Here is a 21,180-nt window from a genome sequence, read left to right as displayed (position 1 = left end):
GCAGCGTCAGATGTGAAGAGCTGAGGAGTGACAGGCGGCAATGTCTGTATGTGTCTGCATATATGTGTGTGTGTGTGTGTGTGTGTGTGTGTGTGGGGTCTGCTGTGGTGTGGCGTCGGCAGCAGGGGGCCGAATTGGCGACACTCTCCGAAGGCCAGGAACCGACGCTGCGGTAAAAACAGAAATTCCACTGGGATAACACATGCCATCTCATTGGACCACACATACTGCATATCACTGCTGGCAGGTGAAAACCTTGTATCTCTAAAATAACAACGTTGCAGGAAAAAAATAAAAATAAAATAATAATAATAAATAAATAAACAGCCTTGTTTTTAGCTTGACCACCATGCATTTCTGAGTTTATCCTTATTCCCACAGCGGTAATTTGGACTTCCCTCTGGGTGGGAAACTACCCGCATATATATAAAACTGGCAATACTTCAACACATTAGGGAGGACTTAACAGTTACCAAATTAGGCTGTTTTTTTCCAGCAGGGTAGTTATCTACTTGCTAACTACCCAAGCTAGATTCCAGTATGCAGCTATAGTGGGCTAAATCTATATCATATAACGTTAACATGTGAACCCATATCCCTCCAGATACTTATGATCCATTTGTTTCTCGTACGCTTTTCAGTGGGGAATCTGTGAAATAAATGTTTGTCCGTTTCCCAACATTTATGATGTGCATCCTGGTATGTAACAGTAGGACATAGCTGAGCTCTTCTGAGTAGAGTTTCCCACCCACAGTGTGGTGGAAGTTCGACATGGCTGCCGTGGGAATACGCCGTTTGGAAAGGGTTTCATATGCACCAGAATTTTCTCAACCCATAGAGGAGCATGCAATCATTCAGCTGGTGTTAAAAGAAGATACAATGAAGTAAAAACTCCTGTATAAGATGTATAAGACAATGTTGTACAGTAGTATATGTGCATATATATGTGTATATGTGACACACACACACACACACACACACGCACACACACTTCTCAACACATCCCAGCAGATATTTTGTACAACCGCCTACACCAACGTTGAAAACCTGTGTAAATACAGCACCAAAATAAAAGTTGAGACAAGATTCTCCTGATCAGTTCAAAACAGTTTCCAAAGCTGTTTTAATAAGAATTTTTACTGTGGCATAATATATTGTGAAACTTTTGTGCTTGTTTGAGTTGACGTTGAACTTGACCACCTCCTGCATTTCCATGTCTGTCAAATGCTTGCTGGGCTCCTGCCTAGAGGGAGTGACGTGTGTGAAGACAGTATGTATATATTCGTGTGCGTGTGTGTGCGTGTGTGTGCGTGTGTGCATGTGTGTACATTTCTCAGAGCGCCGTGCCAAGCAGGTGGTGTTTTTCTCTCACTCCGGGAGGCTCCTCAAACAAAGAGCTTTTAGCATGAACTTATCAATCTCTACCGCGACACCACTAACAGCTGGGTGGAGGGGAGGCTGTGGGGAGGGCAAAGTACGGCACACACACACACACACACACACACACGCACACACGCACACACAATGTAAGTGTTGCCTGGGAGAGAGCCCTGGGAGGTGACTCATTTAGCTGTTTATGTGTATGAATTTGGTATGAGAGGACACAGGTGAGCGAAGAGGCAGAGTGGTTCTGTAGAGAAAGAAACACTGATGAGGTGGATGGAAGAGGAGAAGTGGAGGACAGAGGGAGGCGGAGTAATGCTGCGTTCACATTGTGGCCTAAAACAGGGCTCCCACTGTGGCCCTGATGTAAAATTCCATGACTTTTCCATGACTTTCCATTACTAAACTGGAGCGTTTCCATGACCTAAAAATGTTCTTCCTTCCTGGTTTGTCAGTGTCCTTTTCCTGTTGGGTGCACAGTCTGGTTTCTACTCCAGTTGGGCTGAAAACCACCATCTAAAGTAATGAATGTGTGAAACAAGTTGAAAAATACATTCTGCTATTTCCCAGTGAAGTGACCCATTTGTAAAATTCTCAATATTCCTCGACTTCCAAAGAGAACTTATCAAATTCCCAAACTTTCCCTGTCTAGAATACACTTTGCAAACTTCCATGACATTCCACAAATTCCATGACCAGTGGGAAACGCATTAAAAATCAATCAGCAATGTGGGATGTCATTCACCCACAACAGCAAACTGCCCTCTCATTTCCAAGGTGATTTTGATAAACCATTACATCTACTGTATTGTGTGACTGTTCACTGAAGAGGCGAGGGGAGGAGCGGACGGGGCAGGGAGGGTTTCAGAAAGTCTCACAAACAAAGAATGAAGACAGTTTTCTCAGAGGGAAGAGTAATTCAATATGGGTGAAAGATATAGGCGCAGTTATCAAGACTGTTACAACCCGGGTCAGATGGCATCTGAAAATGCTTTTGATGGTTTGTTTTAGCCTACTTCTGTGCCAGATGGGTGGGGTTTGCAACATAGGAGAATACAATGAATCCTGTAAAGTTTAGATAATCACAGGAATGTATTTGAATGTAAATTAAGTATACTTTTCAATGACTGACAATCTACCTGACATTATTGTCTCTAGGTAGTAATCCTCTACTGTCTGGTACTTCAAGCAAGCTGAAACAAAAGCTGAGAATACCTTGCAAGAACTATTTAACCCGGCTCTAATATCACCACATCCGAGTCTCCTTTCCCCCAGCACAACACCCAATAACTACTTGAAATCCACTGGTGATGAGTGACATGCAGCTGAATCCTATTAACGTCTGAAGAAGACTTGCGCTGCATTCACATCATGTGGGAAAGATCGCAGATATGAACATCCTACAAGTAAATACTGTTCACTTCAGCCTTCAGATGGTAAACACTGCTCGAAAATACTGTTCACCTCAACTTTCAGAAGGTAAATACTACTAGAAAATACCATTCATCTCAGCTTCCGGGGGGCACATTCTAATTAGGAACTTGGGGTTTGATGATAGACTCTAACTTCTCAGATTTCCTGAAACATGGAATTGCCTGTTATCAAGTATAAGGAATGATATATTAATTTCAAATAAAACCAACAAAATGAATGATTTTCTTCATAGAGTATAAGTCATTTTGCGATCACAACTCCTAAAATGCCATGATGGGACATAACTACATGCTGGGTTTTTCATTTGTGGTCGACATTACAATGTTTGGTTTGCTGTAAAACTTAGATGCATCACTCACTAAGTTCATTTGTGTTAAAAAGCTGATCAGGACCAACCAAAGTCTACAGAAAACCTTCCATCGCGCATTTCCAAGTCACTGCTTTCAACCATCATATCCGACGGTTATTCCCATATGACAGGAATGCAGTGCCGACTCACCGGTACCAAGGGAGGAAAAAGTACTGCAACCCACCAATGACAGTCAAGAAGCAGCTTAAGTCCATCAATGATGAGTGAGGTACAGTTGTAAATCCCACCAGTGACAGGTGAGGTGCAGATCGAGGCCCACTCAGTGAATGATGGGGTGAGCTGCAGTCAAATCCGTCCACATCAAAGCTCCGGGCCTCATCTTCCTCCCTCCTCGGCTCTCTAAAGAGGCTCAGGAGTCACAGCTATCACTCTCTCTTCCTCTCCCACACCCCCCCCACACCCCCCCCCCCCCCGCTATCCCCCCTTTCATTATCTTCACGGCAAGAAGAGGAGAGAGAGTGAGGAAAAAAAAAAAACAGAAGAAGAAGAGGAGAGTGGAGAGGTCTGAAGAGGTTTTCAAATCCAGTGAAGCCTGTCACATTACAAAAACATGTCGCTTTAAACTAAATGTGAAATATCAGTAATTGAAGCCATAAATCCGCTGTTGTGTTTTCTCTCCCCCCCCTCCTCCCCCCCTTTCTCTCTCTCTTTCTTTCTTTCTCTCTCTCTACCCTTCCCACCCTCTCTCTCCTTTTTTTTTGTGAGGGTCCTTTTGATGAGCGGTAAATTGGAAATTATTTTGTGTTGTAATGCCGCTCTGAAACGTCTTCCCATTACCATGCGTCAGTCAGCGCTGACAGGGAAATTACTCAACTGTCAATCTGGCTATCAAAAGAGGTGGGGTGGGGTGGAGGTGTGTGTGTGTGTGTGTGTGTGTGGGGGGGGGGGTGTACTGGGAGTCAGAGATTGATCAATAAAGAGAGGATGAGAGAGGAGGGAGGGAGGGGGTTGAGAGAAAAAGGGAGGATGGGAAGGATAGGGTGTGTGTTTGGGGAAGGGGGGGCTGGGGGTGTCCGTCATAATACTTCTGTTGTGATTGAATAAATCAAAGCTGTGGTGGAATTTAGCTGTCACTGTTTCCCTCCTCCTGAGCGTTCTTATCACTGTGTGTGTGTTAGAAAGTCTACGTATGTGTGTCTGTGCTTAGTGTGGGTGTCATAACCGTTGGGTGTCATAACCGTTACAGGCACCATCTCGCAAGGGCAGCAGCAAATTAACCATAATTGCAGATAAGGGAGAATAAGAGGGAGAAATGTATAGAATCGAGCAAATGGAATAATTCCTTTGTATGGCGATAATTTGCGGCCTGACTGCAGCTTGTGAAACCTAACTTAGATTCTCTCCTGCAGTGCCTACGAATAAGTGTGTGTGTGTGTGTGTGTGTGTGTGTGTGTGTCATGGTGCATAGCTATATTTGTGTTTTTGTGAGTGTGTGTGTGACAATATATCCGCTGATTTAGCTGGGAAATAACAAGGTGGGTAAACCATGACCTCCAGTCGGTGATCATTACAAGGCATCACAACCACCAATATAACAACAAATCAATTATATTTTCAGAAAAGCATTAAATTACGCTTTTCTTCCCCGCTGAAAGACCCCATCTTTGCATAACTTGAATCAGTTTGATACTACTAACTAAGCTGTATAATATGCATTTTCCTTATAGAGATTTATGGCAGTGTAAAAATGGCGAATAAACTATTCCTGCAAATAAAAAGGGGGGTGAACTGGGATTAGGGGACTTTGCCCTCAACTACATCCCTGTATATTACACAATAGTCTGCGAATGTTCTTGTGTTGTATATTACTGCTGCAGTGTGTGTGTTGTTATGTGTGTCTGTAATGACTGGTGTGTGCTTTTTTTTTTTATTCCTGTGTTGAGGCTCTGCAGTATATAGGGGGAGAGAGAGAGAGAGAGAGAGAGAGAGAGAGATAGAGAGAGAGAGAGGAGAGTGAGAACTCCTTTATTGCTCAATGCTAAATTAATTGCACCAATTATTCACGGAGAGAGTTGTCTAGTGGCGGCCTTCGGGGGGCGAGGCCCTGACCGCTCTCCCTCATTTTTAATTGGCTGTCCTGTTGAATAATTGATTGGAGCAAATGTGAAATGGATGGGAAGGTCCAAGTGTCTTTCATCACAACGGGCCGGCCTCTCTGACAGCCGGCCACAAACAAACTCTGCTGCTGTACGCAATAAACAAACCACACGCAGTTGAATCCAGCCCGGCCACTGCAGCAGGGTTAGAATAGTAGATATGACTCCTGTACAGGACACCGCCCTTTAAAGCCCCAACATGATGCCGAACACCAACAACACTGACACTGGCAAGACAGAGCCGGGGGAGGGGGGGTGTTGGTGGCAGCATAAGAGCTATTTGTATTGTAAAGAGTGCCAATGTTAAGCTAAGGTAAGCTGGGCTGAAATATTTTGGACTGGCGACTGAAGACTAAATCATGTTTAATGTGAGTGACAGACTGATGATGTGTGGTAAAGGGACTTCAGGTAAAGCAATGCCTCAAACACATTAAAGGTGCCCCATGTAGTATTTTAACATCAGCAAATCATCACCGTATTAAAATTGATATTATAATTGCCGTAAATAAACAAGACCATCATTGGCAGCCTCTACTGGCCTCTGCACTGCATTTTACATTGTGTGTCACTGGGTCAGATTTGGCGGGAAATCTCTTGGATTGCTTTACGACACAAAACAGGAAGAGGGCGCTGCTCTTCCAGCGCAAACGGAGCTAGAGCTTCCAGAGTTTCTGGCTATGGCAGATGGTGGAAGGAGTGAAAAAATTAACTTCAGTAATTCAGAAATCCTCTTTCGTAAAGTCAAATGCGGTTTTAATTTTGAGGAACACTAGCACTAACAATACCACTGGTGTGAAACAGAGGCTGCCAATCATCTCCACCATGGTCTCATTTGTTTACAGTAATTATACCAAGGTATCACATTTAATAATTCTAACCCATGTTTAACACACATATATTTAATACTAGCAACCCTTTACTTGAAGTGATGCTCATAGGGCATTATAAGGCATGATAAGAAAACTATGACACTATGTGTGCACCATAATACTATGGTGCATAAAATATAATGCATGTCATAATGTATTACAGTGTGGGGAAATTTATGATTATAATTTAAGAATTGTGCCTATCCATTAAAATATGATTAGGATGCACTTATGATGATGATGATGATTTGACAAAATCAAAAAAGGGTAACCAAAATATTAGTTATCTAAATATTATTTTTAAAAGTGATTCTAGTACTATGAGAAAAATGAGAGAACACTCGCAAAGGCATAAAATACAGCATAAATATAGCATTTCTGTCCCTTACTTCTTCCCTTCACACCGCATTCTCCCTTACATACACACATTCACCCACACACACTGCCCCCCCACCACTACTACTTACACACACATGCGCGTGCACACACACACACACACACACACACACACACACACACACACACACACAGACAAACCCCTCGGTAATCAAAGGCTATTAACTCCTGGTGCTCTCGCAACAAAACAGATGTAAGATTCATGAGTCCCTGCCCGTGACTGTTGTCTTTGCCACAGGCTAGTAAAGAAACAATTAGTGCAGAGCTGGCCTCACTGTCCGGCACGATCAATAGTCCCTGATGGTCTTCTAAGCCTATTGACCGAGGCCCGTTCCTCTCCCTGACCCCCCATCTGTGGCAGCAGACAGCAAGCTTCAGTCTAGCTATCTGGACCTGGAGAAGGGGTTACCGGGTTAACCAAGGCCCAATCCATGCAAACCTGCATCTCCTACTACTGTCTGCCTCAGTTTGTATTTGTATGCAGGGATGCAGCGGAGGGTTAAACCACCTACATTCAGTTTACCTACCTTTTTTATTTTTGAAGAATAGAGTTTACCACCTTTTTGGCCTGACATAAATCTTCATGACTTATATTCATGGTATACATATTAAAAAGTAGTATCAAACTGATCTTTCAAGGGGAAAGAAAGAATAAAATATTTTTTTATGAAGCTGCTGATTTTCGTTTATATCGGTGATTGTTTGCCGGAGGTCATAGTTTACCCTGAGTATGAGTAATGAGTAACACTCTCCCTCCCTACAAGAATTTCTGAGGTATCTTTGAGCAAGGCACTTAACTGCAGCTGCTCCAGTAGAGCTGCTCCGTGGCCGACAGTAGAAGACTGTGGTTCTACAGAGCAAGCGTGCTCAGTCAACTTTCCTTGGATAAATAAAGGTAAAAAAATAAAATACTACTTAATTACTACTACATCCCTGATTGTAAGCCTTCACTCTGAAAAGCGATGTGTCATTTTCAGCATGTGTCTAGTTTGGGACAACACACAGTTCCATTACTATTCAGCACAACTCTAAATGCAACTCATTCTACCATTCAAAATGCCAACTTATATTGTTGAACTCCAGTATATAGTTTACACATGACAACAGGAAAGTCTTTACTCTATGTTCTTAGTTTGACACTTTACTTGTTGGATGTACCAAGTTAAAACGCTAAAATACAGACAAAGACTAGTTCGCCCCATAACTCAATGACTTCTCTCATCACACATTGAACACTTTGAGATAAGTATGTTTAACCATGGGTAAGTATTAGATGATATCAAATTATTAATATGAACTACAACAACACATAATGGCTCTAAATGTTATTGACGTGTTGAAAACACAAATGTGTGTTGTCTCAAACTAGAAACAGGGCTGTATTGAAAATGACACATCCTTTTTTACAGTGATATGTTCACCTACGCTTTTGAAGACTGTGTGTGTGTGTGTGTGTGTGTGTGTGTGGCTTATGCCAGTCGACTTACACACACACCATCTTGTACCAATCATATCACTTAACAGCAGCCTTCGTGGCACCGAGGCAATCTGCCGATGTTAATTATCTGAGTTTGTGTTTGTGTCCTGACAAAACCCTCCTCGTTGCATGTAAGAACATCTGGACCGGTCCTCCTCACTGCTCCCCGGCCTCCTGTGACGAGCTTCTCCTCCACGCTGCTCGCCGAGGAGGAGGAGGAGGAGAGCGAAGACAATGAAGACGGAAGGGAGAAAAAGGTTGAGGCAGAGGAAGGAGAGCAGCTGTTGGGATGAAGGGGTGGGCAGCGGTGAACAGGTGTCACTCCCACTGACGGGCTGCCATCCTGCCCCTGCCCCCGCCCCCGGCCCAACACCCCCCACACCCCCCGACCCCACCTGCCCACCCACGCCGGGTTGGGGTGGGATGGTGGCAGTAGGGGGGGGAGCGCCCATCCCTCACCCAACGCCCACCTTCCTCCTCTCCCTCACCTGGCATCCAGCCTTAGCCCAATCTGGCTGTTGGGCCCACAGATTGATGCTCACACACACAACCACACACACACTCATTAGCAAAGACACACACACACACGTATACACATGCTTGTACATATTCATAAGTGAGCACACACGAATGCATGGACATAAGCTTGCAAGTGTATGCACACACACATGCACACACATATACCTTTGCATACAATTTTGCTTTGAAACCAGTACAACAACTGCATTAGGACAAAGTTAAAGACATGTGGCTATACCCTTCTTCTGTGTCTGAGATCATGCTGGGCAACCATGACAAGGCGATTTATATTATCATTGCTATCATTATTATTATTATTATTATTATTATTATTACCATTATTAATAACTAAAACTAATGTAAGAGATGATGGATAATTTAAGGTACTACATGTAGCAGTTAATTTTGGGACATTAGTATAATTACCGAAAACAAACAAAAGCTTTCACAGTTTCTAGCAATGGCATACAGTGGAAGGAGTGAAAACCGATGGAAATATCACTTCCAACATGTTTATCATTTTCAGTAAAGACAAAGAGAAAACTTTGAAGTAGCAACATTCTCTTTGCGACAGGAAGCAATGGGTATTATGGGAAATGTAGTCTTAATTTGGAGAAACACTAGCACTAACAATACAATTAGAGTGATATAGAGGCTACCAATTGTTTCGACTATGGTCTCATTTGTTTACGGTAATTATATCAAGGTATCACTATTAATATTATTTGACAGTGATATAGTAAAATGCTACATGTAGCACCTTTATGGAGAATAAAGAGATGAGGCTGTTTGCCCAGTCTATCTATCTATCATCCATCCATCCATCTATCCACATCCATCCATGTCTTATCATTAGGGCCCTTACGGCCTTTATCAGCCTCGTCACTTTAAGCTGGTGGCGTTACAAGACAGTGGGGAGGGAGGTGCAGGTGTGCGTATAAAGTGCCCCCCACCCCCATCCCCATCCCTTCTCCTCCCTCCCTCCCTCCCTCCCTCCGTTTCCGTGGCGAGGAGGGCAGTAATTACTCTGGTGTCAGCGTTGCTGGGTGCGACTCCTCCCCCGGCAAGGGGCGGCGGGCATCCATAACCCATCGTCCTGCCACGGGGTAAACGCCGGGCCATCCATCACGCGCCCACTTGACAAATACCTTCCATAATAGAAGTTTATTTTTATGGGAGGCTGAATCAAGGACTTTCCCATGCATACAAAAACGTGTCAGAATTATTTATGGCTTGTGCTGAGACGCACAATATGTCATATCAAAGTCCCATCCCGCTTGCCGGCGCCGCTGGAAGCTGCCGGCGCTTGGCCTGTCGATATCTCCGCTCGCTATCAATAATGTGGAACACCGCCACGATAAGCCTCAGGATTCGGAGGTCATACTCGACACACACGCAAACACGCGCGCACTCAAGCTGACACGCGCGCACACGCAGGAATACACATGCATACACTGACAGGGACATGCAAAAAACACACACACACACAAATACATACATAGGCATGTGCATACAAACCTATGGACCTATAAAAAGACACGGGGACATGTGAACTCACGCTCACACACACACACACACACACACACACACACACACACACGTTAAAGTACTTCAAGACAAAGATGAATGCATTTGTGCACTCACACACATGCACACAAACACACACACACAGACAAATACATACATGTGGAGTATTGTACTTTGAAATAAAGACAAAGACATTTGTGCGTTCACACACACACAAGCATAAAGCAACAGACATACAAACACTGTGTTACCCCCGTATAAGACAAGAGGCCTTCTCCGTCAACAGTCTACTTTATCTTTCCTCCCATATCCCCCCCAAGAATAAAACAATTACCCAAACAAAGATGTTCACAAGGCTGAACTTGACCTGCTGTGTAGCGAGGAGGGCTGAGGATTGCCGTCCGTCAGTCAAAATCACCGGCAAGGTCAGAGCAAAACAAAACGGTTCGGAGATGAGGGAGCACAGCCGATCTATCCGCAACGTCTTCGTGTATGTGTGTAAAGCGCGTATGTTCGTGCACGCGTGCCAGAATGAGCTCTGACAGTGCGAGGGGAAATCTAAAGCAAAAAAAAAAAAAAAGAACATAACAACTTAAAGGAAATCCCTGCACTGCAGCCCGCGAATCTGAGAGCTGTCAGTCAGCGTGAGTGGCAACCCCTTTCGCCCAGAGAAACGGCAATAAATTGGGTTTCCTGATAAGGCCCCAGCTTCACCGGCACAACGCCTGACAAAAAAAAAAGAAAAGAAAAAAAAAAAAATGAGCGGCTTTTCCGTAGGCCACTTGAGTGCTGTCAATCAACGTGACTGGCAGGCTCACATGTCGCCAGTGGAGAGAGCGATGGAGGGGAAAAATAGATTAATGTACAGAGAAAGAGTGGGAGAGAGAGAGACAGAGAGAGAGGGAAGCAGGAGAAGAGAGAGACAGCATTAAGCCTGGCTGGAAGAAAATGAATAAATATGATAAATATGATAATTGAAATGATGAGATTTTGGTACTTGGTGTTGGATTCGGCTATGTACCCAAAGGGATTAGTCCCTCATTCACTGTCATTTTCAGCCTTTCTGCTCCCGACACACACTCGCACACACATACACACACGGCCCGTACACAAACGCTCCGCGCCCACGCAATGCATACAAAAAAACTATAACGCAAATAATACATACAGTAAACGCAAACAAATCTAATTCTACCAGGTGGGTTGCTGTATGTGTAAAATTCTACAACAGCAGGCGGTGATAAACCTAAAAGTAGCCATCTACAAACCCACCGGCAAAGTAAAAAATAAGGGAAAAAAAACAGCGTCGGTAGCAGCGGGAGAACTTTGTCCTGTGAAGACAGAAGATGTATGGCTCAGGGGAGATAGTAGCAACAGTAAATGATTACCTTTTTACAAACTGGGCCTTTGTAATAAAATGCGTAGGGGGGAGTATTATCAATTCAGCCGCCCGGTGAAGATAGCATTTCTGAAGCCACGGCGAGGCTGATCGCTATCAAGAGAGGAGCCCGAATCTGTATTCCTCACCGCAAGTCCAGGAGGGAGAGGGGTCTGAGACCTGTTTGTGTGTGTGTGTGTGTATGAGAGTGTGTGTGTGTGTGTGTGTGTTTCACTGAGAGAGACATCCGTTAAGGCCTCTTATGCCTGCAGGCCCAGCCATGACAGAACCAAGATCTATTTTCTTACACCCACAAACACAAAGACATGCAAGGGTGTGTGTGTGTGTGTGTGTGTGTGTGCGTGTGTGTACAAACACACACAAACAGACATAACGCAAAGTCTTTCATACACGTAAACATACACACCTAGTCCTCGGGGGCAGAGAACTAGAAGATTGGTGATGAAGCTCTGTGTGTGTGTGTGTGTGTGTGTTTGTGTGTGTGTGTGTGTTTGCCTACATGTGTGTGTTGCCGTGAGAGAGAGAGAGAGAGAGAGAGAGAGTAGCTATGAGGCCAAGATTCTCTGTTAGATGTCTGATTCTGGAGAGAGAGACACTGACAGATGACATGCACACACACTCAAAAACACACACACACACACACACTCTCAAAAACACACTCATACACACACTCGTCTGATAGCACTCAAACAGAGTAGAGACAACACAGAAGAGACAACAGACAGACCGGCAAACAGATAGACAGACAGATAGCATGGCAGAGCTCAGCCGCCGGCCCAGAGTCACATCGCTCACTCTCAACACACACACACACACACGCACAAATACACCAACAACACGGTAAGACATCATAACGCAACACACACACACACACAAACACACACATACATGCACACAGAACACCACAAAGAGACAGAGAGGCAGAAAAAGATAGATAAAGTGAGAGAATAGCAAGGGGGCTGAAAAAAATGGGCAGAAAGATATAAAGAGATATCAATGCAGCTAGAGACGTTAATGTATACCGAATTGTGGGATATTTATGTTAAGCAGGGTGACGAGTGATGTGACACTCATCCGTCACCTGTGTATGGTGTGTGTGTGTGTGTGTATGTGTGTATGTGTGTGTCTGTTTTAAGATAAACGCCACAGCTCTGCAGACCCTAACCCTTCGTCAACATGTATTAGAAATCAATGAGTTGAAATGAAATCAATCCCCTCTACACCTAATTCTACAAAAATAAATAAATGAATGAAAGAATGAATAAATGAATGAATGAAAAAATGCATGAATGAATGAATGAATGAAACAACAAAAGTCTTGCTGTGCACAAGACTGCAGGGATTTGAACTATTACTCATGTGTGTCAAAATTCTCTCCTAGTCGCCTAATTTTCTTTGTCTTTGCTGATCCTGTCAACAAAACATATTGAAAAAATAAATAAATAAATAAAATAAAACTAATTAAAAAAAAGAAAAAGAAAAAAGAAAAAGAGTGGGTTTCCCCCATTCTCCTACCAATAAATAAATAAATAAAATCAGGGTGTATGCAAATTTCATCAAGTTAAAAAGTTAAATCTAAGACTTTTAATACCTTTAATGTCAGAATTAAATATAAGAACAATTTTGCGACAATGAAAGTGAAAATGAAAAAATAAACTATAACTTTATTAAAAAAACAAAACTAAAAATATATGAGAATATATGTCTGCATGTCTGGGCTGGTTTCTCATAAAACAGAAAACAGCACACCCATATCCAGGATATTTTAAGATGTTTTCAGGAACTGCAGTCTTGAAATAAAATAAAATAAAATAAAATAGCCCAAAAAGTTGGACGCAGTTGGCTCCTTCAGTTCAGCCTATCTCCACTATTGTGTTTAATCTGTGGAGTTGAGTACTCATGATCCCCGCCATTCACTCACTCACACACACACACACGCACACACACACACACACACACACACACACAGTGAGGACCCACCAGCTACCCAAGCTCCAATCGCTCATTAAAAAAAAGTGCCCACTTTAGATCCTCATCTCGGCAAATACATACCACAGAGCTCTGCTATAGTAATACAAAAGTTTTTTTTTTCTCTTTCCATCCTCCATCCTCCTCCTTCTTTTCTTTTTTCCTCTTTTTTTCACAGGTGTCAGAAGAGATTTCATGGCCTGTGCGTATGTGTGAATTTGCCACACCCCTTTTGAGTGCTAATTTACCCTTTTAGGTTTAATCTCCCCGTGAGTGGCTTTCCTCGCCCTTTAATTAGGCTATGGGGAGTCGACACCAACACTAAACACACACGCTTAGACTTTGAGGCACACACACACACGCAACTAACACACACACACGCTCAAATACAGCAGAAACACACTCGCAGACTTGAGACACACTCTTGCTAAGACAGTCCTCATCGGCCCTCTGCGGGCCTCTTTCACACTCGGGCTCCCCTCAACCGCACCAGTCACCAAGACAGGACCAAAAAAAAATGAGAGAGAGAAGAAGAAAGAGGAAAAAAGTGAGATATTCTGTACTGGTGAGAGGATAGAGGGAGGCGGTGGTGGTGGCTGGGGCGATCATCTCTGAACTTTCCCCATTTCCAATCTGTTCATCACAGTTAAAGTCGCACTTTGGTGGCCCCAAGTGGCAGCGGGAGATTCAGTAGCTGTTTGAATTTTTGAAAGTTTGAAAGACTTCATTACTCAGAAATCATGTAAGGTGGCGTGGCTAAGCTGTGCACACCTTGGACCTAAATTTATTTTTCGTGCAGGTGGAGAAGAAAATATTTCGCAGCAGGTTCAGCCATTGTTAGTGAGTCCGTCATTCTCTGAACGCAGCGCTCATTCGCTGCTGTTTAGGAGACATTTTTGTATTTTGCCCATTTCGACTCATCGTGTCCTGTGTGCCGAAATTTCACACCAGTGACCATACCTTGACACCTGAAATTAACTTAAATAGGGTGAATCTATGGGGGGTTTTTCCCGGGAAAGACCTACCAGACACTGGGTGTTTAGAACAGCAAATGTAAAAGCTTTCATGAACTGGCTATAGATTGAATCACTATTGTATAGATAGTGATAGACAGTGATAGAGAGTGGCAAAAACGCACACTTACTTATATTTATTTATTTTTACTTTAATACCCCCAGATGTCTTTGGTCTCTGGACTCTGATCTTGACCTGCCTCCTCCCTCTCTCCCTATGCCATCTCTTCAAAACACCACCTGCACCAGCACTAACTTCCTGCTGAAACTCCTCTCCTCCACTTCCACACTTTTTCCCCCCTCCGTCTTTTTCTCCAAACAGACCACAGAATTACCCAAACAAAACTGGGCACTAAAGAGGAAAATACAATAACAGCAGCGGCGAGAGTGGCTCGTTATGTTGGAAATAAGAGGGCACTTAATTGGGGTCTGATAGCCTAATAGGCAGCCCCTCTGATTACCAACTCTGCACATTGGCTTAAATTAGCCCGCTGATGAGCAGCCAGGGGATTCAATTATGCTGGGGGAGAAATAAGGGGCCCTAATAGGCCACTGTATCAGGAAGCATGGGATTGGGCTAGGCTAAAGCACTGGTAATTGGTTGTTTAGTTGGGGAAGTTGAGCCTGTTGGTAATTAGAGATGCCGAACAGACGACACACAGTGGCTAGAGAGGCAAAGGAGGAAGACAAGGGTCCTTGGCACAGCAAAGGGGGCAAAGGTCACAGTGGAGATCTGTGAAGCGCACTTCACCCAATGAGGGTTTAGATCGAGTAAAACATGTTGGTACTAGGAGCTGTGTTGACTCAGAAAAGGTCAAGAAGGGGCAAGATGGGCTGAAAGTGAAAATCAACAGTCTGGCCTTGTCTCAATCTGCACTCTTCTACAATTTCCGCCTCTGCTTTCTTATCTTTTCACTCCAGCTTTCTTGCTCACCTTTTCCTCTCTCATCAGTAACTCCTCCTTTCCTCTGCCTTCTCACCTTTCTCTCCCTTACTTCCTATTTTTCCTTCTTTCCTCTAGCCATTTTCCTTTTTTTTCTTTCTTCCTCATCTCTCCTTGTCTCTGTCCATCTCTCCAGGCTGGCAGGCAGGGTTAGCTGTTAGCTGTAGCAGGATATGTACAGTGTGTCTGACTTGAGGAAGATGGGGGATTGAATTATGGATGAGGCTTTACAGGAGCCGGCGGCCTGTCTGGTCCCATATTCACCGTCCCATACAGGGAGAGCAGCCCTGCCCATGAGCATCCCCTCAATACGTCACTCACAGGAAGTGTGTGTGTGTGTGTGTGTGTTTTTGTGCCTACATATGTGCATATCACAGCACACTCCAGTGTCTCAGACAAGGCATTGTTTTCTTGCAAACATACAACGGTTTTGCACCTTGCACCATCCACCTTGACCTTGTCATCACCACCCCACAATCAAGAGAGCCTAGGTCAGGAACACCACAGCAATATGCTGCGTTCACACTGTGGCATAAAAACAGCAATACCAGACGGCATTGTGGGATGCACAACCAACAACAATGGCAAACTGCCTTCTCATTGCCAGTGTGGTTTTGATAAATAAGAAAAAAAGCAATCATTCCAAGATGTCTAATAGGATATATTTTATAGAAATTATTCAACATGATCGGCACTGTAAATTAATAGGAAGCCAAAGCAGGGAATTGGAGTAGTTTGGATGAATTGCATCTTTTTCAGTCTAAAGTGTTCCCGCGGTCGGCCACACTTTATGCCAGTGTTGGTGGAGTTTAGCACCGTTGTTCTCGTACTGAAACAACATAATAACATTGTTATTGTTTCAATAACACAACAACATACCACAATGACAAATTTAATCCATCTTTTACGTTTATTATACACGTTGACAGATGAGCTTGTGTCCTACATCAGCCGATGCCAACCCACGGTTTTAATATGGTGTCACAGGAGCAAAAACAAGCACATGGCGTCGTATCAGAGCAGCCATCAAACTGCATGAATACACCTCAGATTTCCAGAAGTTGGCCCAAGGCTCTGACTCCAGGCAGAGGCATGTAATTGGACGTCCATGACCCTATCTCACAATGACGCTAGACTGCTGATCATCGTTCACAATGTAAACATTTTGTCTGCGGTGGCCTAAAGATGGCAAAGACATACAATGTGGATGTGGCTTAAGCTAGGGAGCAGCAAGTAAACTGCTGCTCCTCTGTCTCCGTACTGTACGGATGGGAGTGTCAGTCAAGGCCCTCAATGGCCACTAAACAGCTGAGAGGAGGCTCTCGGAGTGGCACTAAGGGGAAGGGAAGGGAAGGGAAGAAGAGGAGGGAACAAAAGGCCGTTTGTTGTGGCTGATGTGTGATAAATGCAGCCGGTTGGGGGAGTTTTCACGCTCGTCGGAGCAGGTCATTATGCAGGAAACGCTGCTCGCTCGGCCCAGACCGACCCTGGATCCGTTTACTGAAGACGCATGCAACCAACGGTGTGTGTTTTTCCCTAAATTGCTTAGCAACCCCACACCCCCCCACTCCCCCCACCAACACACACACACACACACACACACACACACACATAAACACACACACAGAGAGACCCCTCGTTGCATGTCCCCTGGGGCACACTCACACTGAGCAGCCGCTTCTCAACTGTAATATCTCAACCAAGACTACATGTGGAGTGTGGAGATGGGAGCGAGGAGGCATTCAAACACAGAGAAACACTCCCAGAGAGGGACATTTAGAGGTGGGATGAAGGGGCAGAGAGAGAGAGGGAGAAAGAGAGAGAGAGAATACACAGTTTCAGGTTTAAAACAATCCAGTTCAGTCCTCAAAGAGAGGCGTTTCCAGGGAAAAACAGGTCCAGATAATACAATGGGGATGCTGAAAGGTGTTCCTCCATGGGGGAATACTCCAATTAACACCCCGATACTAGCCTGGGCTCAGCTTCAAGTCCATGCATGCAGTTTGTTAAATTAGCATGGGATATGATAGGGAGACACAAGGAATAACAGGGACAAAGATAGACACTGATGTAACTCAGTACAGCACATACCTCCGCCAACACTACGCTTTTGTCAAGATATGCCAGGTCCACATGTTGGATTTGCACCAAACGTTAATAATTTCTTCCATGCCACATTACCAACAGAGATGCACACATTTTCTAAACCACCCTGTGGTTTACCACCCTGTGGTTTAGACCCCCAGTGCCCCCATGTTGTTTGATTGGGCCAATAATGGAGGGTTTGCCTCTTCTTATGTCTGCTGATAGGCCACAAAGTTTGATGGTGTTACGTTAATCCGTTCAGAAGTTATATGCCTTTTTATGAGAAGCCAAGCCTACTGCCACGCCCCCTTTTGGCCAATTGGTATGAAAAGCTAATCAGTTCTTCCTTGCCCCATGACCAACCTTTAAAAAAAAAAAAAGGTTTCACGCAAATCTATTCATAACCTCTTGAGATATCCTGCTAACAGACAAACACAGAAACAGACGGAATGGGGCGAAAACATAACCTCCGTCCAAATCTGCTGGTGGAGGTAAAAATTTCTATCAAGACATACTGTAGGCCATAGAAGGCTACTGAATTTTTCAGGCCAAGTTCAGCTGATCTTAAGCCACATTCCCATGTGGACAGCAGATAAGAAACAGGATAAAATGTATGTTCTATGAGTGAAGACTTCAATATTTTATGACTTCCCATTAAGTCTGCAAACACCCCATCTCTGATTTTGCAAGATACAGCTCAAAATAACTGAACCTGTGCTGTGGCAGCATCAGCACAATGAACCACCCTGTTCAACTGATTTTACCATCATACACAGCAGAATGACTTTTTTTGTTAATGCCTGTCATGTGAATGCAACATAAGGCAGGTGACATAAAGATGCAGGTTCACCACCACTAATGCTGACGACTTGATGTCCTATAGGTGTTTTTCAAAGCACTGTGGTGCATTGTTTTTTTCACATATTTTCCCACATAGAAATGTGTCACATATAACACATTGTTATTAGAAACAGATGTTGATTTTATCGCCGGTGTCTGCGGCTTCTTTCACGACGTCGACACGGTGTCATATGCGCTGGGATACCAGGACACATTTGCATGACATACACACCTGTCCTCCGCAATCCACACTAAGACAACACACCGCTGTAACACAATACCCAAGTAAAACTCAGGAGAGTAATGTTTCATTACACAAAGAACAGAAGGGGAAGTAGGGGAGGGGGGGCAGACGGATGCATAACTTAAGTAAAAGCCATCGAAATGCATATTTGTTTACAGATTTGTGTAATAAGGAAAAAATATATGCAAACAAATGAATTTGCCTGTGGTTGTAACTGTGTATTAAGATCATCACTTACAAGGCCAGGTCTCCCCTAGCCCTCTACGGTAGCCATCCATCATGCATTATTAAGGAAAATAGAATCTGCACAAAGCAGCAACAATGCCTTGAAGAAGTTTATTTTTTATTTTTGGGTGCTAAGCACTAAGCAGCAGATCCAAGTACTCAGCCGATGTTGGCTAATTACAAAGCATTTGATCGCTATGCCCCCAAGATCTACAATTATAACCTTGGTTGAAAATTAGGGAAATATTTCACAATTAAAAACAGTGGAATAAAGACGCTCTGACAATGCTAATGGCGATGACCCATCTGTGTGTGTGTATGTGAGAGAGCCGTTTTAGGTACTGAAGAGGACAGGAGGCTGATTTAACAAACCCACTGCCCTCCAACCACAGCTGACCTCGCTGGAGGGAGCTAGCAAAGAAATAAGGAAACGTACCATTTCCCAAGGCTGCACCAATCACAGCATACTTCCAGTGCTATAACTAGAAAGAAAGTTATCGCAGAGGGGTAATATTTAGGGAAGTCACAGCGCTCCGAGGTACCTGTAGCACCAGCTCTGCTGCAGTGCTATCTACGCTCAGATCACACAGGCACCGCCACTTCTTCCTGGCCTATCTCTCTGCAGATCGCACAAGGAAGACAATTGTCATTACCATTTTATTAAAATGTGTCCTATCAGCAACATTTTTTCCCCCCATGTATCTAACCGCCTTTCATTTTTCCTTCTTTTTTTTCCCTCTAATTCTAATCATCATTCCCCTCCATCACTTGCTGGGTCTAATTCCCTCTCTTCCTCCGTTTGCAAAGGACCTCTGCTTTCATCCTTGAGAAGGGCTTTAATTCGAAGTGCGATGCTGAATAAAGAAGGGAAAGGGAGAGAGAGACGAAGAGAGAGAGAGTGATATGGAGAGACAGAGTAGCGGCGGAGACGTCCGGATGTCAATCAATCCGGCGCGAGGGGCTGCGAGGGCCCATGACTAGGGTGCGTTTGATCTGTGTCTTTCAAAGGGGGAACAGCGGGAAGGGCCATCACAGACGATTTGCCTCTCGCTGCCGGCCCCGGTGCCACTCTGACAGAGAGCAATCACAAGCAGGTTAATTCAACATCTACCTTCTTAATCTTTTTTTCCCCTGTCTCTTTCTTTTGGTCTCGTTCTGTCTACTTAGATGAAACGTTGCTCTTTCCACTACCACCCCCCCCCCCCCCCCCCCCATTTCCTCTCTTTTGAAAGAGGGAGAAATCACAAGTGCACTTTCAGGGCGTTTTCAAACCACCTATAGTCCATCTGCTTTGGTCTTAATCAGGGGAAGAGTTGTTGCTTTGTTGCATTTATGCATTGGTTTGGTTACATTTCACGAGGAAAAATTTCAAGTGAACTATAATGTATCAACAAAAGCCAGGTGGGAGCAGTCCTTTCCTTCAGTGATCAGGAATTCGGTGCAGGATATGATTTTCTTCTAGGGAAAGAAGTGTCAATATCAGCTCCTTTTGTAGATCATCACAGTTGCTGTCATTCTTTGGTTCATATCTGTGGTGTTTCAAGACGACATCTTGAAAACGCTGGGTTGCTCCACTTGATTGGAAGAAGAGGACGCGCTACCTCCAGATGACTTAGCAAGAGAACGCATGCTCTAAACACGACTCATTAAACTCATCCTTAACCCATACTTCACAGCATGTTTAACCCATAATGCACAGTGCTTTCTGTAGTTGGGTGGGATCATGGTCAGACCATGTCACTCTCAAAATAAAGCTCCAGAGTTGGTTTGGAAATGCACAGAGAAATCTCCCTCTCTACAAGGTTTTGGTATAATTGCTGTGTTCTGATATGGCCAAACGGACCAAACTAAGGGGTTCGAAATAACTGCTCTCAACTAACTAGCTGTGAAAATGGCCTCAAACACAAACAAGCCCTCTTCTCCGCCAAGGGTTGACCATGTACGAGGACGACCAGAGGTGAGGGAAATTGCGGGGTGAGAGGGTAGGGAGAGGCATAAAGGTGTGCTTGGGTGAGAGGTGAGAGGGTAGGGGAGAATGGGAAGGAGGGAGGTGTGCAGTAAGGTGAAAGGGTGATGGGGAGAGGGAGGGCAGGAGGTGGGGGTGAAGGAGAATACAGTTGAATGAAGAATAAAGTTCATCCTAGAATTTGGAGGAGAATGCGAATTATGCCAACAATAAGTCTGTTTCAGACATAAAAAAAACTTTAAGAGTCAGCACCTGAGGACACAACCCAGATCCATGTTGTTTCAACAGCCAACAAACCACAGTCTAGCCAGAACCATCTCTTTCCGCTGCATAGTTTACCGTACACCTCCATATTCCAGTAATGTCCCTGCCTGGCCTCTCTCCTGTGGTACCCCCCTCCAACTCTGCTGCTTTTATGTAAGGTCA

The 21,180-nt window shown here is 44.1% G+C and overlaps 1 protein-coding gene across 1 annotated transcript in view; it reads right to left on the bottom strand.

Annotated features, from left to right (window-relative positions):
- Positions 1–21,180, bottom strand: part of znf407 (zinc finger protein 407) — a 145,960-nt gene that overhangs the window by 19,369 nt on the left and 105,411 nt on the right. The window lies entirely within an intron of this gene.

This window comes from Centroberyx gerrardi, chromosome 12 (assembly GCF_048128805.1).
Source record: "Centroberyx gerrardi isolate f3 chromosome 12, fCenGer3.hap1.cur.20231027, whole genome shotgun sequence".
Classification (NCBI taxonomy): Eukaryota; Metazoa; Chordata; class Actinopteri; order Beryciformes; family Berycidae; genus Centroberyx; species Centroberyx gerrardi.
The sequence above is the reverse complement of the archived record's forward strand: the minus strand, read 5'-3'. Positions and strand labels throughout refer to the sequence as shown.